Source organism: Podarcis erhardii, assembly GCF_964252035.2.
Source record: "Podarcis erhardii genome assembly, chromosome: 5".
NCBI lineage: Eukaryota > Metazoa > Chordata > Lepidosauria > Squamata > Lacertidae > Podarcis > Podarcis erhardii.
In genome coordinates, this window is record NC_138509.1 from 95,518,584 (window position 1) to 95,542,544 (window position 23,961).

Below are 23,961 nucleotides of genomic sequence, written 5' to 3' on the forward strand. Positions count from 1 at the left end.
TAGCGCTAATCCGCTAAGCCGCTAATGGCCGTGCTTCACAAGACGAAAAAACCACAAGACGAAGAGACTTGCGGAACGAATTAATTTTGTCTTGCGAGGCACCACTGTAATTCCAACATTTCACCTTTTCCATTATCATCAACAGAGCAAGGATGACCCCAACTCTACCTTTGATGAAGACAACCTGGCAGAGTCTGTTCTTGACCTCTTTATCGCAGGGACAGAGACGACTGCTGCTACTCTGCAATGGGCACTGCTCCTCATGGTGTCTCATTCAGATGTTCAAGGTGAGGGAGAACTTTGCAATGGAAGCAAGCACCTCCCTGGATCCCTCTAGAGAAGAGCTTAGATTTATTTGCTTTTTAGTAGCTGATTGTAATTCTTCCAAGATTTCGTAATGGGTGGGTGACAGATGTTTGTTCACAGTTGCACCCAAATGGTACAACCTTTCTTCATGGGGTGTTACTCCAGCCCCATAATCATTGTGTGTTGCCTTTTTCTGAACCTTTTTTTATAAAAGTAGTTAGTAGTTAGTATGATGGAAATAGGCAACTCACCCAAAACCAGTTTCTCTGTTGTGAATGTGTTTTCTTGTCTTTGTGGTGACTGTATTGTTTTGTTTTAAGACTGCTGGACTTCCAAACAAAATGTTTTACTACGCTCTGGTGGGGACGCTGGTCCTGATTTCCAACTGCTGCTCAGGGAGTCCCCGCTGGCCCCTTCCTTCTGGGGTTTCCCCCTTGGCACCCCCCTTGCCCTGGCCATCGGCGCTCCTCTCTGTGAATCTTCCGATTCGCTGGAGAGACTCGTGGAATCTCTCTGACCACTGTCACTGCCTACACCCCCCTCGGATTCCTCCTCCTCACTCTCCATTTGCTCCTTCTCCTGTGTCTCTGCTCCTGAACCCCTGACAATTTCTTATAAAGGTAAAATGCTGCTAGGCATAATACTGCAAACTTAGGTGTTGTTTACTTCTGCTCAGTCACCAAGATCTGCTGACTTGTTTCATCTAGTTTTGACTAACATTTGCTCTCCAGTCCTTAGAACAAACAGTGACCTATTTCCACAGTGTAATGGTTCTAGGGGTTACTTGTGCGTAAGTTGCCGCCACTCTTGGCTTGGTTACCTGGTTGAACCCTTTCTGTCTGGACAGCCCTTCACTTTGTGGCTGTCTCAGTCGCTAGCAGAATCCGTCAGTGGGCATTTTTTGAATCTCTTCCAGCAAAGAAGTTGTTTGATGCCAAGTCTCCTCCTACTCTCCCTGCGCGGAAGTCTTCTGCGCAGGGAGGGAGTGGGCAGCGGTGTGCCCGTGCTCTCCCCGCTGGTTTCTGGCGAAGAGTCTTGGAGCCTCCTCTCCGAATCCCCCATCTGCCCCCCTTCTCCACTAGTGTTACACGGATTTCCTTCCCCAGCAGATGGGCTGCCTCTCTCCCTACTGGGACCCTCTCTGGCATCCCTCCGGAGCCTTCCCTCCACCTCTAGCTCTGATGGCAGTTCCCTGACATCCACCTCCCCCCCAGGACCCCCTCCACCCCCGGCCCAACCTTCTGATCCAACCTCATCCCTTTCCTCGGCCGACGATGCGGGGAATCCATGGAAGGAGCTGTCGCCCTCCTCAGAGGATTGAAAACCCGCTTCCCACCCACTCCGATCTCTTCCCGTGGGGTGGGCCTCCCAGTCTGATTCTTCTTCCTCTGACACCTCCCCTCCCTCCTCTTCTGAGGCAGGAAAACCCACAAAGTCCTTTTTGTCATCTGTGGTTCCAAATTCTTCCTCCCAGAATCTCACTAATGGTTTTGGTTTACCTGGGAACCGGCTGTGGAACTCTTCCACCAAATACCCGTCATCGATCGCCTCAGCGGGGACCCACGTGTTTTCTGACCTGGGTTCTCCCTCCCAAGCTACCAAGTACTCCACCTGGCGCCCTCGCCACCTGGAATCGAGTATTTCCTTTTTTTATAAAATATTTATTAGAGTTTTACAAAAAAACACATACATACATATAACAAAGAAAAAGAAAACAAATATATCCAAAGATGCAGAAAAAATACACAACAGGTCATCAAAAAAGATAATAAAAAAAACGTAAAAAAGAAAGAAAAATCCAATTTTAGCTTTATACTTATTTAACCCTGTTTCTTAACTTCCTCACACCTCCCTTTTTTGTGTTCCCATTTGCCCAATCAAATTCAGCAAATCCTTACCCTCTTTCAAATCTCATTATTAATTATATAATTCAACCTATTATGTCTCCGATCTTTCTTCTCTTTTTAATTCGTTCTTACCTATTCCTTATAACTTAATCTCTTATACCATATTGTTTAACTTTGACATAATATAACTCTAGTCTTTCACCCTTTTAAAATTCATTTTTGCATACTCTTTCTAACTTTGTCACTAATGCCATATTATTCTTATATCCAACATCATTTTAACATTCATAAATTTTACAGTGTTTCTGCAAGTAGTCTTTGAACTTCTTCCAATCCTCTTCCACCGACTCTTCTCCCCGGTCTCGGATTCTGCCAGTCGTTTCTGCCATCTCCATATAATCTATTACTTGCATCTGCCATTCTTCCAAGGTGGGTAAATCTTGTGTCTTCCAATGCTTTGCGATAAGTATCCTTGCTGCTGTTGTTGCATACATAAAAAATGTTCTGTCTTTCTTTGACACCAATTGGCCGACCATGCCCAGGAGAAAGGCCTCTGGTTTCTTAAGGAAGGTATATTTAAATACCTTTTTCAGTTCATTATAGATCATTTCCCAGAAAGCCTTAATCTTTGGGCACGTCCACCAAAGGTGAAAGAATGTACCCTCAGTTTCTTTACATTTCCAACATTTATTATCAGGCGAGTGATAGATTTTTGCAAGCTTGACTGGGGTCATGTACCACCTGTAGATCATTTTCATAATATTCTCTCTTAGGGCATTACATGCCGTAAATTTCATGCCGGTGGTCCACAACTGTTCCCAGTCAACAAACAATGTTATGACCAATGTCTTGTGCCCATTTAATCATAGCTGATTTAACCGTTTCATCCTGTGTATTCCATTTTAACAGCAAGTTATACATTCTTGATAGTATCTTGGTTTTAGATTCTAACAGTTCTGTTTCCAATTTTGATTTTTCCACCTGGAAGCCCATTTTTTTGTCCAAATTATAGGCCTCTCTTATTTGATGATAATGAAACCAGTCTCGCACTTTATCTTTTAGTTTCTCAAAACTCTGCAATTTCAATTTGTCTCCTTCTTGTTCTAATATCTCCCAATATTTCGGCCATTTGGCCTCCATATTGAGTCTTTTCAAAGCCTTTGCTTCCATAGGTGACAACCACCTTGGGGTCTTATTTTCCAATAAATCTTTGTATCTTGTCCAGACATTAAACATGCTTTCGTGACAATATGGTTTTTGAATGCTTTATGCGCTTTAACCTTGTCATACCACAGATATGCATGCCACCCAAAAACATTGTTAAAACCTTCTAAATCCAAAATGTCAGTGTTCTCAAGAAGCAGCCAGTCTTTCAACCAGCAGAATGCTGCTGATTCATAGTAAAGTTTAAAGTCTGGCAGGGCAAACCCACCTCTTTCCTTTGCATCAGTTAATATTTTGAATTTTATTCTGGGCTTTTTGCCCTGCCAGACAAATCTAGAAATATCTCTCTGCCACTTCTTGAAACCGTCCATCTTGTCCACAATCTGCAAAGTTTGAAACAAAAAAAACATTTTTGGCAATACATTCATCTTTATAACTGCAATTCGACCCAACAAGGAAAGCTTCAATTTGACCATATTTCTAGATCTTTTTTAACTTCTAACCAACATTTCTCATAGTTATCTTTGAATAAATTCAATTTTTTTGCTGTCATATTAATCCCCAAATATTTCACTTTCTTAACCACAGTCAAACCTGTCTCATTCTGAAACCTTTCTTTTTCAATTGATGTTAATTTTTTCTCTAAAACCATAGTTTTTGACTTGTTCAATTTAAATCCTGCCACATGACCAAATTCTTGGATCAGTTCTAATACCCTTTTCGTACTAGATTCTGGCTCCTGTAGTGTCAAAACCAAGTCATCTGCAAAAGCCTTCAATTTATATTGTTTAACTCCGACCTGAATACCTTTAATCAAACGGTCCCTACTAATCATATTCAGCAGAACCTCCAGGACCGAAATAAAGAGTAATGGAGAGATAGGGCAACCCTGTCGTGTTCCTTTTTCTATCTTAAATTCTTCTGTCACCACATTATTAACTATCAGTTTAGCCTCTTGTTCTGAATAAATTGCACTTATACCATTTTGAAACCCTTGTCCCACCCCCATTCCCTGAAGGTTTTTCTTCATAAAATTCCAAGAAATATTGTCAAAGGCCTTCTCCGCATCAATAAAAATTAAAACTGCTTTTGTGTTAATATTCACTTGTAATTTCTCCAAAATGTTAATTATAATTCTTTTTTTTAAAATAATTTTTATTAATTTTACAACATAAACAAAAAACAAACAAACATAACACGACTTCCCCAAACCTCCCCTTCACTGCATCCTTATTTTAAAATTTTTTTAGCAATCCTTCATCCCTTTTTATATTTAATTCTCTTTAAAGCTTTTTTTTTTTCTAAATTTCAATTTTTACAGCTGTAATTCTTTATATCCAATCCCTTGACATCTTAACATTCCGAAATTTTGCAACAATTTTTAAGATAGATTTTGAATTTTTTCCAGTCTTCTTCCACTGTCTCTTCTGGTCACGGATTCTGCCGGTCATCTCTGCCAGTCCCATGAATTCAGTCACCTTGGTCTGCCATTCTTCCAGAGTAGGTACTTCTTTAGTCTTCCAATACTTCGCCAAAAGAATTCTTGCTGCTGTTGTTGCGTACATAAAGAATGTTCTATCTTTCTTTGGAACCGTTTGGCCCACCATGCCCAAGAGAAAAGCCTCTGGTTTCTTTATAAATGTCCACTTAAGGATTTTCTTAATTTCATTATAGATCATTTCCCAGTAGGCCTTAATCTTCGGGCAGGTCCACCAAAGATGATAAAAAGTTCCTTCGCATTCATTACACTTCCAGCAATTGTTATTGGGCAAATGATATATCTTTGCAAGCTTGACTGGGGTCATGTACCACCTATAAATCATTTTCATTATATTCTCTTTCAAGGCACTACATGCCGTAAATTTAATACCTGTGGTCCATAACTGCTCCCAGTCAGCAAACATAATATCATGACCAACATCTTGTGCCCACTTAATCATAGCTGATTTAACCGTTTCATCCTGTGTGTTCCATTTTAGCAGCAAATTATACATTCTAGACAAATTCTTAGTATTGGGTTCTAACAATTCTGTTTCTAACTTTGACCTCTCCTTCTGAAATCCTAGTTTCCTGTCCTGCTTAAAGGTTTCATTAATCTGGTAATAATGTAACCAGTCTCGGACTTTAGGTTTCAATTTCTCAAAACTCTGTAGTTTCAGGTTTTCACCATCATATTCTATAATTTCACAATATTTTGGCCAATCTGAGTCCATGTTCAGTCTTTTTACCGCCTTGGCTTCCATTGGTGACAACCACCTGGGGGTTTTACTCTCTAACAAATCTTTATATCTATTCCATACATTATACAGTGCTTTCCTGACAATATGGTTTTTAAAGTTTCTATGTACCTTTACCTTGTCATACCATAGATATGCATGCCAACCAAAGTTGTTATCATAACCTTCCAGATCCAGAATATCTGTATTCTCAAGAAGTAGCCATGGTTTCAGCCAGCAGAAAGCTGCTGCTTCATAGTAAAGTTTTAAGTCCGGCAGGGCAAAGCCCCCTCTATCCTTTGCATCAGTCAGAATCTTAAATTTTATTCTGGGTTTTTTGCCCTGCCAGACAAATTTAGATATATCTTTCTGCCACTTCTTGAAACAATCCATCTTGTCTAAAATTTGCAATGTCTGGAACAGAAATAACAATCTCGGCAGTACATTCATCTTGATAACAGCAATTCGGCCTAACAAGGAAAGTCTCAGCCTAGACCATATATCGAAATCTTTCTTCACTTCCAACCAACATTTCTCATAATTATCTTTAAATAAGTTCACATTCTTAGATGTTAAGTTCACCTCTTTTTGCAATTTCCAAACCGGTTTCTCTTTGAAAGCTATCTTTTTCCCCCATCGTTAGATTTTTTCCCAAGACTTTTGTCTTATGTTTGTTTAATTTAAAACCTGCTATTTGACCAAATATTTCAATTAGTTCCAAAACTCTTTTTGTACTGGCTTCTGGCTGTTGTAGTGTCAAAACTAGATCATCTGCAAATGCTCTTAACTTATATTGTTTAGTTCCGACCTGTATTCCTTTAACCATCTGGTCCCTTCTAATCATGTTCAGGAAAACCTCCAGTACCGATATAAACAATAGGGGGGATATTGGGCATCCCTGTCGTGTCCCTTTCTCTATTGGAATCTCGTCCATAACCATACCATTTACAATTAGTTTAGCCTTTTGCTCAGAATATATTGCACCTATACCATTTTCAAAATTTTTGCCTACCCCCATCCCTTGGAGATTCCTCTTCATAAAACTCCAACAAATGTTGTCAAAGGCTTTCTCTGCGTCCACAAAAATCAAAACAGCCTTTCTATTTATGTCAGTTTCCAGGAGTTCTAAAATGTCTATAATGTTCCTCACATTGTCTGACAATTGTCTACCTGGTAGAAAGCCTGTTTGGTCCCCGTGAATCTCCTCCAACAAAACTTTTTTAAATCTTTTTGCTAAAATGTCTGCAAAAATTTTATAATCCACATTCAGAAGTGATATAGGGCGGTAGTTCTTAACTTGATGTTTCTCAGTTTCTGTCTTCGGTATAAGTGAGATGAATGCTTCCTTCCACGATTCGGGAGCCTTTTTCCCCTCCAAGATTTGATTACAAACTTCTTTCAATGGTTGTACTAGCCATTCCTTCAGTGCTTTATAGTATTTCGCAGTTAGTCCATCTGGTCCTGGTGATTTCCCTAGTTGCATATCCTGAATGGCACTCTCTATTTCTTGGTCTGTAATTTTCTCATTCAAACTCCTTCTGTTTTTTTCCGAAATTTTTGGTAGGCCGTATTTTTCAATAAATTCTTCTATCTGTTGTTCATTTTTTGGCCCTTGTTTGTACAATTTCTTAAAAAAACTTTGAAAACAGTTACTTATCTCATTTGGTTTATTAATAAACTTCCCATCTACTTCGAGTGATGTCACCGTATTTAGCTTTTGTCTCTTTTTCAATTGCCATGACAGTAGCTTCCCACATTTATCTGCTGACTCAAAGGTCTTTTGCTTCATTTGTTTTATTTTCCATTCTATTTCCTGATTCATCAGTTCCATATATTGTGTTTGATAAAACTTTATTTCTCTTAAAATCTCATGTGAGTTAGGCTTAGATCTCAGTTTCTTCTCCCCTTCTTTTATTAGGTTCCAAATTTTCTCTTTCCTCTCATTCTGTTTTTTCCTCTTTATTGAATTCTGTTGTATTAGGAAGCCGCGCATCACGGCTTTGCTTGCGTCCCAAATTACTCTTTTTTCGACATCTGATCTCAGGTTAATCTCGAAGTAGTCTTTAAGTGTCTTTTGGGCCTTTTTACAAATTTCTTCATCTCCAAAAAGAGTGTCATTCATTCTCCATCTAAAGGTTCCAGCTGTTGTCAGTTTCATTTCCATCTTCACGGCATTATGGTCGGAACAGGTTTTTGGGCAAATTTCTGTTTTTTTTAACCCTTGATGCCAAATTACTAGAAATCCAGATTTGGTCGATTCTAGTCCATGTCATTTTTGCTTCAGAGAAAAAGGTCCCTCCCCTTTCCAGAGGGTTCCTAGTTCTCCAAATGTCAATCAGGTCCATAGTGTCAGTCAGTTCAAAAAAAGTCTTTGGTAGTCTTCCATCATTAGATATTACTTGTCTTTGGGCCTTGTCCATGTTTGTGGAGACAACTCCATTCATATCGCCCATCATTATAATTTTGAAGTCCAAAAAGTCCATTAAAGTCTCATGCAACTTCTTGAAGAATTCAGCCTTCCCCTCATTTGGTGCATAAACTCCAACAATCAAAATCTTTTCTCCATGAGTTTGAATTTCCACTGCCAGGTATCTTCCTTGGTCATCCTTAAAGATCATTTTTGGCTCGAGTTTTTCCTTAACATAAATCACTACTCCTCTTTTCTTGACTTTGTCTGATGAAATAAATTCTATTCCTAATCTCTTATTTGTTAAGAGTTTTCTGTGTGTCCTGGCAATGTGGGTTTCTTGTAAACAGATTACATCTAAATGTTCTTTCTTTAAAATATGAAACACTTGACCCCTTTTTCGGGGATGGTTTAGACCATTACAATTCCAGCTCAAGAGTTGCAGAGACATTTTTGTTACTGGGTACCTCTTCCACCGACTGCATCCAGCTGTTGTTCCTCCTCGGTCGGTGCTTGGTTCAATCCAAATGATAAGTTTGAAATGTCCGGTATTTCCCTCTCACTAACAGTTCCTTTCTGAAGATCCTCTAGGTTTCTTTCCAGAAAAAGTTCTTTATCCTGATTTGTTTTTATTTTGATTTTCTTCCCTTTATAGTTGAAGGACAGCCCTTGTGGGAATTCCCATCTAAATGGGATATTGTTCTGTTTGAGTAAATCCACTAATTCTTTAAATTGAGTTCTAACCTCCAAAAAGTGTTTAGGAATATCCTTGAAGATCTGTATCTGAGAATTTTTAATGACCAAGGCCTTCTGGAAATGTAAGTTCAATATTTTATCTCTTTGTTCCTTTGATCTCAGGGTGATTAAACAATCTCTTGGTTTCTTGCCTTGCTTCCTGCCGATCCGAAAGGCTGTAGTTATTACAAATTCATCTTCCTCTCCATCTAGCTCGTCATTCCAGAAGTCTTGAAATTTATCTGTAAGGAATTCCCCAAGCTTGTCCTCTTCCTCTTCTGGTACCAATCTCAGTTTCAGGTTCTTACTTTTCCTTTCCAATTCCAATAGGGCTAAAGCTGCATCATGTTCATGTACCTTTTTTTGCAATTGGCGCAAATTTTCCCTTGGTTTCTTCAGCAGTGGTCCTGGCACTCTCAGCTATTTTCCTTGTTTCCGTAGTCTCTTGAATTAAACGGTTGATAGAGTCTGTATTAGATGATATTGTCGTTGTGTTCAAGTCTAGTCTTGTTGTCAGCTCCGTCAGTTTCTTAGAGTTCTCTGTAGACTGTTTAGTAAGCTCTGCAGACTGCTTAGTAAGTACTTCTAGAGATTGATTTATTCTGAGCAGAGCCTGTGTCATTGAATCCATTGATGCTGCTGTTGTTTTCTCTTGTGCAGCTGCTGCTCCTGATATAGAACCTCTTTTAGCTTGTTTTTGAGCCTGCTTTGTTTTACTTCTTGTTGAAATTTCTTCCTGCGGGTTGCTCATAACTCAAGGTCATTCACACAGGAAAGTTGCAAGTGGAAAATCCCGCTGAATACACCGTAATGCAACTGAAGCCCTCTAGAGGGAGAAATTGTGTCCAAGTAGAGATAACAGCTACAAAGAAACGGAAAGTTCCAAAGGCACAAGTCCAACCAAAAGTCCCTACTTTGTAGCACTTTATAGTATTAAAACTGTAATCCACCAAAGTCCCGTTAAAATGTTTCAAATAAATCTTATTTTGTAACCGCTATCTTTTGACAGCTCGTTTGACAGTTCCTTTTCTAGGCAATCGCTGCTCCGGCAGCCTGGCCAGAAGTGTCGGCAGCAGAAGCTTCCCCGTTCGTTACTCTTTCTTTCTTTTACAGGTTAAATTAATTCTATTTCCCCCCCCCTTCCCCTGCTCTATAGGGGGGGGGATCCTTTCGATGTCTGGTCTGGTAAAGTTCAAAATAATTTCCCTTTTAAGTACAGCTCAGTCTTTTTATTGCTTCGTTACTCATGCAGATCCGGGAGGCTGACTTCCTTAATTTTATCTCCCGTTTTCAGCCAAATCTTCTAGATTTTAAAAGTCCCGTTTCCTTAATTTCCGTTCTTACTCACGGGTATTGTTGTTGCCAATCGTTAATTTCAGAAAGGAATCGGCGCTCTCCGTCAATGGCGACGCGGCTTCACTCCGCAAGCTGGGTAGCGATCCTCAGCACCGCGCTCGCCCCGATGCCGCTCTGGAGCCTTTAAAAAGGCTCTTTTACGATACCGGGGGGCGCAAAGGTGCCCACCGAATCTCCTTGCTCACAGGCTTCAGCGCCTGTGATTTTAGGGGTCCCCCGCTTGCCGTAGCGGGTAAGACCCGAACTCACGGAGCAGTCCTGCCTCGGAGCTCGAGGCTAGGGCCGCCATTGAACGCTGGCGCCGACCGGAAGTCTCCAAAATGTTAATTATAATTCTTGTATTGTCAGACAAGTGCCTACCTGGGAGAAAGCCAGCTTGGTCCTTATGTATCTCTTCAACTAATACCTTTTTTAATCTGTTGGCCAAAATATCAGCAAAAATTTTGTAATCCACATTTAATAGGGATATGGGGCGGTAGTTCTTAAGTTGTGTCTTTTCAGACTCAATTTTCGGTATAAGTGTAATAAAAGCTTATTTCCACGACTCAGGCGCCTTCTTCCCCTCCATAATTTTGTTACAAACCTCCTTTAGTGGTTGAATTAAAAAGTCTTTCAGGGTTCTATAGTACTTGGAGGTTAACCCATCCGGCCCTGGAGATTTGCCCAATTGCATGTTCTGGATGGCACCTTCAATCTCCTGTTCTGTAATTTTATGGTTCAACATTATCTTATTTTCTTGAGAGATTTTTTGTAATCCATTTGTTCTTAAAAATTGGTCTATATCAGTCTCTTTCTGTGGCCCTTGTGTGTAAAGTTGTTTAAAATATCTCTGGAAGCACCTTCTAATCTCCACTGGATTCTGGATGTCCTTTCCTTCTATCTCAAGATTTGTAATGGTATTTAACTTCTGTCTTTTTTTCAACTGCCAAGCTAGCAATTTCCCACATTTATTGGCCGATTCAAATGTCTTTTGTCTCATCTGTTTAATTTTCCATTCTACTTCTTGATTTATCAATTTCATATATTGTACTTGATATAACTTAATTTCTCTCAGAATCTATTGTGACTTTGTTTTCGATCTTAATTTCTTCTCTCCTTCTTTTATTTTCTCCAAAAAAAATTCTTTTTTCTCATTTTGAGTCCTTTTTTATTGCATTCTGTTGAATTAGAAACCCTCTCATAACCGCTTTACTTGCGTCCCAGATTACTCTTTTTTCCACCGTAGTTCTCAAATTTACTTCAAAATAGTGTCTCAAGGTCTTTTGGGCCTTCTTAATAATCTCTTGATCTCTTAATAAGGTGTCATTCATCTTCCATCTAAAGGAACCGATTGGTGTTAGTTTCATTTCCATCTTTACAGCATTATGGTCGGAGCAAGTTTTTCGGCAGATTTCCACCTTTCTTATCTTAGGTGCCAGTACTCTAGATGTCCATATTTGGTCAATTCTAGTCCATGTCAGTTTGGCTTCAGAAAAGAATGTACCTTCTCTTCCAAGGGGGTTCTTGGTTCTCCAAATGTCAATTAAATCCATATTGTCAGTCAATTCAAAAAAAGTTTTCGGTAGTCTGCCCTCTTTTGTTACAGACTGTTTCTGTGCCTTGTCCATATTCGTGGATACCACTCTGTTCATATCTCCCATCATGATGATGTTGTTATAGTCCATATAGTCCAGCAGTGTCTCATGCAACTTCTTGTAAAACTCCGATTTCCCCTCATTTGGTGCGTAGATTCCTAAAATCTAAAATTTTTCTCCTTGGGATTGAATTTCAATTGCCAGAATTCTTCCTTGTTCATCTTTAAAAAGAAATTTTGGTGATAGGCTTTCTTTTGCATAAATGACCACTCCTCTCTTTTTAACCTTGTCCGATGAGATAAATTCTTGACCCAATCTTTTATTAATCAATACTTTCCTGTGTAGCCTAATCACGTGTGTTTCCTGCAAACAAATTAAGTCCAATTGTTCCTTTTTTAATAAATGAAAAACTTTCCTCCTCTTCTCTGGGGAATTTAGACCATGAATGTTCCAACTTAATGTGAAATGTGGCGTAGCTAATTGGATTGGACCCCAGTTATGCGTAGCTAATTGGATTGCAGCCCGGCACACTTCCGTTGAGCGCCTCTCTGCTGCCGATCCTCCGTCCTCCGTCAGCCACAGTCGCAGAGTTTTTCCGCAGCGTGGAAGCTGTCGATGTGCGTGTGTTTAGCAGATCAAACACACTTAGACATCAGTGTGTTTATGTCTCAGTCTTTATTCATGCAGTTAAACAATAAAAAAGATTCCCTGGGCTTAAAGCGCTCATCCTGCTTCTTTCTCTGTCAGAAGCCGGAACAAGACAAGACACAGAGGAAAAACCACTCCCCTCTGCCTCAAACCTGGCCACGCCTCAGGAATGTGAGACGTCACTCAGAACTCCTTAACCCTGTGAATTCTGAAACTAGCCACACTTAATAGTTGCAGAGACATGATGTAGTAGTTCTATTTTCCTCCTACTGCTCCCAAGAGTTCTTCCTCCTTTGACGGTGGTATCACTTTCCCTGATTTGTCAGATCCCAAAGGTGCAAGTGCTGAGCCTAATGCTCCGGATCTTAAGGCTCTTAGTTCTTCCTCAACCCCTTTTTGAAGGTTTTCTCCGTGGTCACTCAAAATTTTTTCCTTGTCTTCAACTGATCTTATTTTAACTTTTTTCCCCTTAAAGGTAAAGGACAGCCCCTGGGGGAATTCCCATCTAAAAACAATTTTGTTGCTTCTCAATAGGGTCACTAAGTCTCCATAGTTAGCTCTAAGTTCAAGCAGATGTTTCGGGATATCCTTATAAATTTCCACTCTTGAATCTTTGATCTCCAAAGTCTTCTGGAAGTGCGCACTCAGTATCTTGTCTCTCTCTTCCTTCATTCTGAGGGAGATCAAACAGTCTCTCGACCTAGTTTTCCTCCCTCCCTTTCCAAGTCTGAACGCACTTACTATCTTAAAGTCTTTATCCTCTTCCAGAGACCAAAATTCTTCAAATTCCTGTGTAAGATACTCACTTAAATTCTCTTTTTCAAGTTCTGGTACTGCCCTGATCCTCAAATTATTCTCTTTATTTTTCATTTCTATCATAGACAGAAGTGCCTGATGTTCCCCAATCTGTTTACGCATCGGCTTTATTTCTTCTTGCACAGCCTCTACTTTCTCCTTAGCCTCCTCAGCTGTTTTTCTATTTGACGCAGTTTCTTCCAATAATTTCCCAATAGATTGCGCATTTGAATTCACTTGCTTGCTCAAATTATTAATACTAACCGTGTTTTGGTCAATTTTAGTTGATTGTTCAGTCACTTGCTTACTTAGGCCTTCCAATTTTTCATAAATTTTATTTAACACCGAGGTAAAGTCCTCTCCTGAAGCCATTCCTTTAGGCCTAGTTTGGTCTAAATCTTCCTCCTATGCCACAGGAAGACTGGGAACAGATGATCTGCGTAGCTGAGAAATTATGCTAGGCTGCTGTGTTTTGGTTTTAGTTGACCTGGTTGTCCTGCCAGTCATCCCACTTCTGTCTATGAGTCAAGGTCAGTCCCACGGTCAGCTCTTCCCGTGGAAAATCCCCAGAGTCAGAGATGGAAAATTCCCCCAGTAGATGCACAGTCTCAATGTTCCTCTAGGGGGACAGTGTATCTATCTTTAACGTTACAATTTACAAGTCTTTTCCAACTTTCCAAAGTGTCCCTTAAAAACTAGCAACAGTTGCAAATCATTAGAAGACCTTCCAAAACCTTCAACTTTTTGCAGAGTTAATCATGCCGAGGTTACAATGTCTATAAATGGTGCGAGTTTCAATGTGTCAGTTCAAAGCGGCCTGACAGTTCTAAGCAGCCTGACAGTTCTAAGCAGCTTGGTAGCCCGTTACCGGGAATTCAATAAATTTTTGAAAGAGTAGCGATCAAATTTATCCTCTTCCCCCTCTCTTTAGTTGAGGGGGGGGTTCTTCTCTTTTGATGCTCAGATTTAAACTTTCACAGTTCCACTCTCCAGCACATTAGAGTTGAGAGTCTTTGCTTTGAAATCTTAAACAAAGCCGGGAGACGGACTTCCTGGTTGTGCCTTCCCGGTTCAGTGCCAAATTCAAACTTTATTTTTCTTTAGTCCCAAATTCGTAAAGCTTCACCTACTCACGGGTAGTTGTTTAGCAGCCGAATGGTCACAGGAAAAAGGTCAGCGCTCTCCGGCAACAGCATAGCAGCTTCACCCCACGGAAAGAGCGATCGACTCACAGCACCGCGCCAACCCCGTTACGCTCCGGAACCCCTTACGAGGTCCCTTCACAATTTCAGGGGCGCTAACGGCGCCCGCTGAGTCCCACGGTCGCAGGCTTCTTCTGTCTGCGATTTTTTCACAAGGGTCTCCACTTCGCCGTAGCGGACGACCCGTTTCCGCAGAGCTTCCCCCTCTAGATCAGAGGAAGACCGCCATTGCCGTTGGCGCCGCCTCCGGAAGTCCCCTGGAATCGAGTATTTCCGTGGCTTGGTTGTGGTGTTCCCTCTCCTCTACCTGCGGGTGCGTGGTGACTCCTCCCTCCCGCCCCAGAAATTCCCGCCCCTCCCTGTACGGTGAGAGTAGGGACCTATGGAACACCGGATGTATCTTCATGCTTTCAGGCAACTTGAGCTTGAATGCCACAGGGTTCACCTGCTGTGTTACCTCAAAAGGTCCCAGCCGCCTTGGTTGCAACTTCTTGCACCCTCCCTTTAGGGGTAACCCTTGGGTTGATAACCTCACTCGGTCTCCCACCCGCATGGCTTCCCCCTCCCGATGGTGCTTGTCTGCCTGCCTCTTGTAAACTTCCTTGGCCCACTCCAAGTTCATCTTGAGTTGCTGGTGCAAGGCCTCCATTTCTTCCACAAACTGCTCAGCCGCAGGTACACTTCACCCTTCCTCCCCCCTCCCCGGGAAGGCCCTGGGGTGACACCCATAGTTGGCCATGAACGGGCTCATTCCCGTGGACACATGTTCAGCATTGTACGCAAATTCCGCCAGCGCGACTTTCTCTACCCAATCGTTCTGTCTCTCACCGACGTAGCAGCGCAGGTATTGCTGGAGTATACTGTTCGCTCTTTCTGCTTGTCCGTTGGTTTCCGGGTGTCTCGCCGTCGAGAAGCCCACCTCGACCTGCAGCAAGCTCATGAGCTTCCCCCAGAACCGGGAAGTAAATTGTTTCCCGTGATCTGAGATGACCCTCGAAGGAGCCCCATGCAGCCGGAAGATGTGATCCACAAACAACCTGGCTGTCTCCTCTGCCGTCACTGCATGCGAGCAAGCTATGAAATGGCACATCTTCGTCAGTAGATCGACTACTACCATGACTGCTGTCTTCCCCCTTGACTTGGGCAAATCTGTCATAAAATCAATGGACACCACCTCCCAGGGTCTTCCCGGCGTGGGTAAGGGTTCCAGCAACCCTGCAGGGGCCGCCCTCTCCCCCTTTGCCCTCTGGCATCGGTCGCACCCCCATACATATTCCCGTACATCTTCCCTCACCCTTGGCCACCAGAACTGCCCGATCAAGGATTCTGAGTTCAATCATTCTGGAAATTGTTGCTAAACCACCTGAATTACATCTAGCTTATCTACTCCAGGACACTGACTCTTATAGAACATTACAGGTTGCCAGATTCCTGATTTCAGTTCTTTCATATAAAAGACTTCATGGAATGCTGCATGACTATTAAAAATCTAGTAAACTCTATGCACCATCTTTATTTTCAAGGCCATAATACGGTACATCTAGAGATTGTAAGTAATGTAAAGGAGATTATGCATTGAAATATTTTAGTTGATATTTTAGAATGTAAAATGCTATTTTATTTATTGATTTGTTTTACCTTGTGGGCTTATAGCTGAATAAAGTATTATCTATCTATCGATCTGCCTGGTGACAAGCAGCATGGTTTTGTGCTGTCCAAAGTGCCCAGCTGTTGGGTTGTTGTGGAGTTGTTTGACTACCTTCCCCCTCAAGGTCTCCCCCGGTACATACAGGGCCCCCTTATAGTACAGTAACCCTTCCTTTTCCTCAAACCCTCCGTGGTTTTCCCTTCCGTCCCAGAGTTCCCCGATTTTAGTTTGAGCGAACTCGTCGTTTCTAGTAAGGCTGGCCAGTTCTCGTTTCCCAACCAACGCTCCCCCACACACCCATCGGTTCTCGGGGAACACGTGTCGGATCTCCGGTGGTCCCTCTCCTTCCATGTACTCCGGCTTCCGGGAGAGCGCATCTGCTCTTACGTTTTCCTCTCCTGGCATGTATCTGATCTCGAAGGAAAACTTAGAGAACTCCTGTGCCCATCGAATCTGTCTCTGGTTGAGTACTCGCGCAGTCCTCCAGTATTCCAAGTTCTTGTGATCCGTACAAACCTGGATCTTGTGCTGCACCCCTATTAACAGATGTCTCCATTGGCGAAACGCCGCATAGATCGCAAGCAGTTTGCGGTCATACACCGTATAGTTTTGCTCCGACTTGCTCAGCTTCCTCGAGAAAAAGGCACACGGCTTCCAGTCCTGCTTGGCCCCTGGCTGCAAAAGTACCGCTCCAATGGCCCGGTCTGACGCATTGGTCTCCAGCTTCATGGGCTTCTCCAGATCAACGTGCAGGAGCTGCTCTTCCGAAGCGAACACCTTCTTCAGTCTTTCGAAGGATTGTTGGGCACTTTCTGTCCAGGCGAACTTCTTTTTGCTACTGAGGCAATCTGTGATGGGCGCTGTCAAGTGGGCGAAATTCTTGATGAACTTCCTGTAGAAGTTGCTGAACCCTAGGAACCTCTGCACGTCCTTCTGGGTTTTGGGGGCCTTCCATTCCAGCACTGCCTGCACCTTGCTTGGGTCCATAGCTAGGCCCTTGTCTGACAACTTGTACCCCAGAAACACGACTTCTCTGGCGTGAAATTGACATTTTTCCAGCTTGACCCACAACTGGTGCTTCTGCAGTCTCTGTAGCACTTCCCTGATGTCTTTGACATGTTGCTTCTCATTGTCCGAATAGATTAAGACGTCGTCCAAAAAGGCTACGCAGTTCTTGTACAGCAGGGGCCCCAACACGTGGTGCATGAAAGCTTGAAAGCAGGCGGAGCCCGATTGTAATCCAAATGGCATGACCAAGTATTCAAAAGCCCCCAGGGGGGTGAACATGGTGGTTTTCCATTCGTCCCCCTCCCTCATACTAATTAAATTGTACGCTCCCCTGAGGTCCAGCTTGGTAAAACATTTCCCCTGCCTCACCCGTGTTAAAATGTCGTCAATCCTGGGCATTGGGAAGGTCACGGGTTCTGATACAAGGTTCAAGGCCCCATAATCTACGACTAATCTGGGCTGATTAGTCTCCTTTTTGTCCACAAAGAACACCAGACTGCCCCCACCGCCTTTGATTCCCTTATGAAACCCCTCTTCAGGTTCTTGTCAATAAACTGCCGCAACTCCTGCATCTCCCGGTCAGACATGGCATACAGCTTGCCCACCGGCAGCTGAGCCCCTGGGAGTAAGTTGATTTAGCAGTCAAAGGGCCTATGGGGGGGTAGTCTATCCGCCTCCTTCTCGCTGAAGACTTCCTTCAGATCAGCATATTGTGGTGGCACCTCCCCTTTTGGTTCCACAGCCAGCCCAGCCACCCTGGCCACTGTCATCCTTGGGCTCTCCCCCCCCCGACAGTGTTCCAAGCAGTAAGCTGACCCAAAGGTGACAGACTGCTGATGCCATGACACTACTGGATCATGCAGTGCCAGCCAGCTCATCCCCAGTATTATTGGGGGCCCTGCCAGTGTGGCCACGTGAAAGGCAATGGTCTCCGTGTGCCTGGAAACCCTCATTCTCATTGGCGGGGTCTGGTGTGTCACTCCCCCCCCCCAGAAGTTCCCTGCCATCGATGGTGGTCACTTGCAAGGGATAATCCAGGGGCAGCAGGTGGAGTTAGTGCTCCAGAGCAAAATCCCTGCTGAAAAAATTGCAGGAGCTGCCTGAATCCAGCAGCCCCTTAAGCTTGACTGCGTGCCCATTCGGGAGTTCTAGCACCACTTCTATGGCTATAGCTGCCTTGGGAGGGTCAGGCTGGGGCACTTCTATTGGTTGCTGGCCTGGCTGCTGCCCCCGCTGGTTGGCAGCCAGGCGTTGTCGTTTCCCTGCGCCTGCACTTCCTCCCCCTTCTCTTCACAGCCAGCAGCTCCCACCATCCCTTGCCATGCCTTCCTTTGAGGGCAGACCCTGGCAAAATGTCCTGGCCGTTGGCAGAGGAAACACTTCTTGGTGCTCCACTTCACTGGAATACATCGCATTCATTGCTTGAAAAAACTTCCTAAGGTCCTTCAAGGAAGCATTTTGCGTGGCCATTAGGGGCCTGATCCATTCCCGTGCTCCATCCTCCAGATGCCCCACAATGTAGGCTACCCTCTCCCCATCACCCGCAAAGTCATTATGCTGCAGTTCCAAAGCGTACTCTATTTCCGTTCAGAACGCATTGTAGTCCTGGGGCTTTCCCCAAAACTTGTGTACCAGCCCCGGTACCTTCCTTGCGATGGGGGTGGGTCTGACCTGTGCATCCTGGGCTCGTCTTTCGTCCAGCCGCGCCGTCAGGAGGACCACATGCTGGTTCCTCTCTACCAGATTTTGCACTCCAGCTGCTTGCTCTGTCTCTCCAGTTTCCCTGGGTTGGCTCATTGTGCTGCCTCTCTTGAGCTGTGCACAAGCAACTTCAGGCACTGACGGATTGCTGTAATGGTTCTAGGAGTTACTTGTGCGTAAGTTGCCACCACTCTTGGCTTGGTTACCTGGTTGAACCCTTTCTGTCTGGACAGCCCTTCACTTTGTGGCTGTCTCAGTCGCTAGCAGAATCCGTCAGTGGGCGTTTTCTGAATCTCTTCCAGCAAAGAAGTTGTTTGACGCCAAGTCTCCTCCTACTCTCCCTGCGTGGAAGTCTTCTGCGCAGGGAGGGAGTGGGCAGTGGTGTGCCCGTGCTCTCCCCGCTGGTTTCTAGCGAAGAGTCTTGGAGCCTCCTCTCCGAATCCCCCATCTGCCCCCCTTCTCCACTGGTGTTACGCGGATTTCCTTCCCCAGCAGATGGGCTGCCTTTCTCCCTACTGAGACCCTCTCCGGCATCCCTCCGGAGCCTTCCCTCCACCGCTAGCTCTGATGGCAGTTCCCTGACACACAGTAATCAAGAGATCATTCCCAGAAAACTGGGAACGTTATTTGATTCCAGATTTTCTAGTAACACTAGGATTTCCTCACAGAGAAGTATAGAGTGTGCCATTTCCTAGTTCTATGTGGGGGTAAAATGCTTTTATTTGGGGATTTTGTTTGGCATTTAACTTCTAGGCCCCTCTATATCCCAGCAGACTCCAGAAGAGAGGCCTGTCTTCAGGGAAAGGGGATTCTGGCCAATCTTGCTGACAGGCTGATGATACACAAAACCCCTTCAGAAACTTGGGAAGGGGATGTCAATGACTTGAATTCATGTCAGGTTTGGTCTGCTTCCTAGATATGCTTCAGCTCCTGGGCAGCATCTGCTTCGCTCTCAGAAATGGGAGGATAGGCAGCTTTGCCAAGAGGGGAAGCCCCCATTTTGTCCTTGCCCCAAGGAATAGCTGCTAAGGATAGGAGGAACACAGAGCTGCCCTTCCTTTCCCTTCTGTGGTCGCCTCAGTGCTTGGTCTTTTGTCAGCCACTAACTCTTATCCTCAGGAGGGAAGGGAAGAGGCAGCTGTTCTCTCAGGAGAATAGGGAGCCAGAGCTCTCTAGAATCCCCTCATTATACTTAATTCCTAACAACCATTCTAAGTACCACCACAAGGAGATGCTGGTTTCCCCCTCAAACTCCATCCACCGGGAAGCACCCCCCCCCCGATATGAACCCCCAATTAACCAAGAGTGCTACTAATTTTCACTCAGTCCTGCTGTTAGGCTGTTAGCCATCCTTTTCCCCTTTCCTGCACTGTCTCTCTGAGGCACTGAGAGGAAAAGGCAGGCCAGAGTGACCAGGCTGCTGCTGGTTACATTCCTGAGGTAAAAAAAAGTGAGGAGAGGCCCCAGAGGACTCTGTGGGGCACCTTCACTCCTCCTTTAGTATCTGTGGGCTGTAGTTGTGGCCAAATGCCATTTTGCTACTGCGGCAAGCTGCTTAATCCCTGCTACTCCTGCCACCTCCATGGCTTTTTTTACATTACATCCAAAGATGGCAGCAGCAGGAGGGTTGGTTGGCCCTCAATCCGACTCAGGAGCATCATCGCCAGCTCTCCTCCTCTGCCACATGCTTGTGCCTGCTTTGCAGATTTCACCACAGAGGTGTTTGCCTTGGGGTATGGCTGAGCAGGGCACAGTGTGGGTCGCCACTGTGGCCAAGCAACCACTTTGCCAGGAGGAAGACAGGGAGAAATGAGCAGCCATAGAATTGTGCTAACTAGCCTCCATGCACTGGATGCAATCCTGTTTTGTGTGGGAGAGAAGCCAGGCACTGAGTTTCAGTAAGGGCAGAACTGAGTGGGTGAAAGAAACATTTGATCTGGCTCCTGGTGAAATAGTCTTCCCAGAGAGTAAGGAACTCCCCTCTGAATTTGTGGAAACATGAGAAACTGGCTGCTGCAGAGTCAGGGCCAGGGTCCATCCAGCTCAGTATTGCCTACACTGGCTGCCATCAGCTCTCCGGGGTTTCAGGGAAGGAACATTCCCAGCCCTACCTGGAGATTCTGGGAATTGAATCATGGACCTTCTGCATGCAAAGCAGATGTTCTACCACAGAGCAATAGACCTTTTCCACATGCAGCTGCATTCACGGTATTTAATTGTTAACTTCTTATTTTCAGGGTGCTGCCAGCATATACCAATGAGCCTCACTTAATATACCAGGGTCTTTTCACCCCACCCTATACAGCTTGATTGTCAGAAGTTTCTCAGATTTAAACCAGGGTATTTTAAAATAAAGCTTCGTTTCCCACTTTTCACTGCAGATAAAATCTACAAGGAGATGGAAGATGTTTTAGGTTCCTCCCTTCCTTTTTTTTTTCCCGGAGGTCAATTCTTTTTTTTTTTTATATAAAATATTTATTAAAAGTTTTCTTAATACAATAAAGAAGAACAAACAAACAAAGTAACATAATCATACTTTCTTCACTTCATTGGACTTCCTCACATCCCTCGTTCCTGCGTTCCAAGTTTATCAAACTTTATCCAGCAATTTATCACCTTATTTCAATTCTTATTTTATAACTTTCAAATATTGTATCCCTAATTTTAGATAATTTAACCCAAACCTTAAAAGCTTAATCTTGACATAATATTTATCCAAAATTTAACTTTTTCTTATATTTTTACTTATCTTCATATTCCTTTCGACTGTTTTAATGGTGCCATATTATTTGTAATCTTGCATCTTTCTTAACACTCATTCAATTTACAATATTTTTGTAAATAGTCCTTGAATTTCTTCCAGTCCTCCTCCACTGCGTCTTCTCCCAGGTCTCGAATCCTGCCGGTCATTTCTGCTAGCTCCATATAGTCTATCAGTTGCATCTGCCATTCTTCCAGTGTGGGTAAATCTTGGGTTTTCCAGTGCTTGGCAACTAGTATCCTTGCTGCTGTTGTTGTAGGTTCCTCCCTTCCCATTTGCTATAAAGATCGAAAGAAACTGCCTTACACCAACGCGGTGATGCATGAAATTTTGCGTGCAAAATATCCCTTATTAGTTGGGATTCCCAGACTAAATGCAAAGGATTTGGAAATACATGGTTTTCATGTTCCAAAGGTACAGGATATAGATAAGGCAGCAGTTGTATATTTTGAGAGCAAAGAGCACTTGAGAGTGGCACTTTAAAAGCACATATGCAGCACAAAATCTGAGGGAGAAGGATCTCCCCTCTCTCGAAAAGAAATCTGAAGATTAATAATCTGAAAGTTAATAAATTCTATTATGAGAAATACATGCTATCTTCTGATGCACCAAATCAGGATTTGAATGAAATATTGTGCTTATTGACTTTATCTCTATACAGTGGAATCTTGGGTTGCTAACGTGATCCGTGTGGGAGGCACATTCGCAACCTGCAGCGCTGCGCCTGCGCACATGCGGGTTGCGATTTGGCACTTCTGCGCATGCACAAAGCGCGATTTAGCATTTCTGTGCATGCGCGAGCACCGAAACCCAGAAGTAACCCGTTCCAGTATTTCCAGGTTTGCCGCGGTGCGCAACCCGAAAACACATAACCTGAAGCATCTGTAACCCAAGGTACCACTGTATGTGAGAAATGTGTTAAGATTTGGGGCAGTGAATGGCAAAACTGTTTTCTGCTGTTCCAGATGCATTCTGAGACAGCTGTTTCTTCTTTTCAGGGGGCACTTGTTGTTGCAGATCTGAACTCTGTTCTTGTCGATCCCACGCGATGGGAAAAACCTGAAGAGTTCAACCCAAGCCACTTTTTGGACAAGGATGGAAATTTTAGGTCTAGAGAAGAATTTTTGCCATTTGGAGCAGGTAAATGTAGAAATAATTTATGGTCAAGTTTAGCAGCTTGTTTCAAACAAACTGATGGTCAATGTTGATTAAACAGAGTGAGGGACATGAATGGATCCCCTGTGGTTTAAAAAATCAGGTTGGGGTCATCATAGGTGCCTTCTCACACTGAAGATAGTAGGTGCCTGCAAAGAAGGGCTTCAACTTTGCCCCCTGACTTTGTGGGGGCATCAGATGACTGACCCAAGAGGCCCAGGTCCCAGTGCCCAACACACCAAGGCAACTCGACGGAGATCATGGACTGCCAGGTATACCAGTTGCCCCATTCCAACACAGAGAAAATTTATGTAGAGTTACAGATAGAGGGGGCCCTGTGCTGCATGGAGCTTGACATGGGTTCAACGCTATCCATAATCTTGGCAAGAACCTTAAAGGAACTGTGCCCTAGCGGGGGTCCCAAACTCAAGCCGGCCCCATTCACCTTCCGGGACTTCCAGAAACGTAAGGTCCCCACAATGGGGGTGGGGACCTTCAGGGTGCAATATTGAGGACTTTCTTGTGTCCCCTACATTAGCTTGCTGGGATTGGCATGGTTTGGACCGCTGGGGCAAGCCGTCACTGGGGTGACCCGCACTAGCTTACAAGTGGACGTGGACGCCATGTGCAAAGTGTTTCTGGGGTTTTTTGACGGGGCATTGGGACAATATAGCCCCCCAATGCCCTACAGCTAGACCCCACCGTATGACCCATCAGGCTCGAGGCCCACTGGGTCCTATTCGCCCTGAAACCCCATATAGACAAGGAATTGGACTGGCTTATGGAGCAAGGAGTGCTGGACCCGGTGCCTAATGCCGCCTGGGAAACACCGTTAGTCACACCTGTCAAGCCTAATGGTTGGGTCCACATCTGCACAGACTACGAATGTACAATGGTATTCATAAAAGTGAGTTTACAGCAAACATCCACATATACAGTAATAACTATGTAAAAATGTAACATTGGAGGTCAATTTTAAAAAGCCCCCTCCCCAGCAGTGATACAGACGTAGAATAGAATGTCCCTATTTTTATCTGAGGAATGTTGGAGGATATGGCACACAGCCCCCCAAAGCTCCACCACCGCTCCATGCAGTTGTCCACATAGCTTTGTCTTGTGGTTCCACTAAGCTTTAGCTCAAGAAGATCAACAGCTACTTTGGGGCTCAAATCAGTAATTCGGTCTTTGTGGAACCCTTAATTTCCTCTTTGATCTCCCTCCTCCTGATGATGTCAGGTTCGCAGAAACCCTGCTGCATGTGGATTACATGAGAAGAAGAGAATATGAAAAAAAAGAGAGATGAGGGGGAAGGGAAAAAAGAAATAAGGTAAAAGAAGAGCAATGCATTTAACAGAGTAAATAAAACTCTCACAGCATTCCCAGCAAAACAAAGATTCAGATTTTCTTGCACTTCATTATAGCAATACTGTACATAATT

At 43.8% G+C, this 23,961-nt stretch overlaps 1 protein-coding gene and 1 long non-coding RNA gene across 4 annotated transcripts in view; one reads left to right on the plus strand and one right to left on the minus strand.

Annotated features, from left to right (window-relative positions):
- Positions 1–23,961, minus strand: part of LOC309342310 (cytochrome P450 2D4-like) — a 187,347-nt gene that overhangs the window by 97,551 nt on the left and 65,835 nt on the right. The gene's annotated exons all lie outside the window — the stretch shown is intronic.
- Positions 151–22,710, plus strand: LOC309342370. Of its 3 annotated transcripts, XR_014156733.1 has the most exons (4): positions 151–287; positions 20,989–21,021; positions 21,628–21,782; positions 22,367–22,710. It is a non-coding gene; the product is annotated as an uncharacterized lncRNA (long non-coding RNA). The 3 variants fall into 3 exon arrangements; XR_014156732.1 differs by having other exon boundaries at positions 21,628–22,710; XR_014156734.1 differs by lacking the exon at positions 151–287 and adding an exon at positions 931–1,068 and having other exon boundaries at positions 19,197–21,021; positions 21,628–22,710.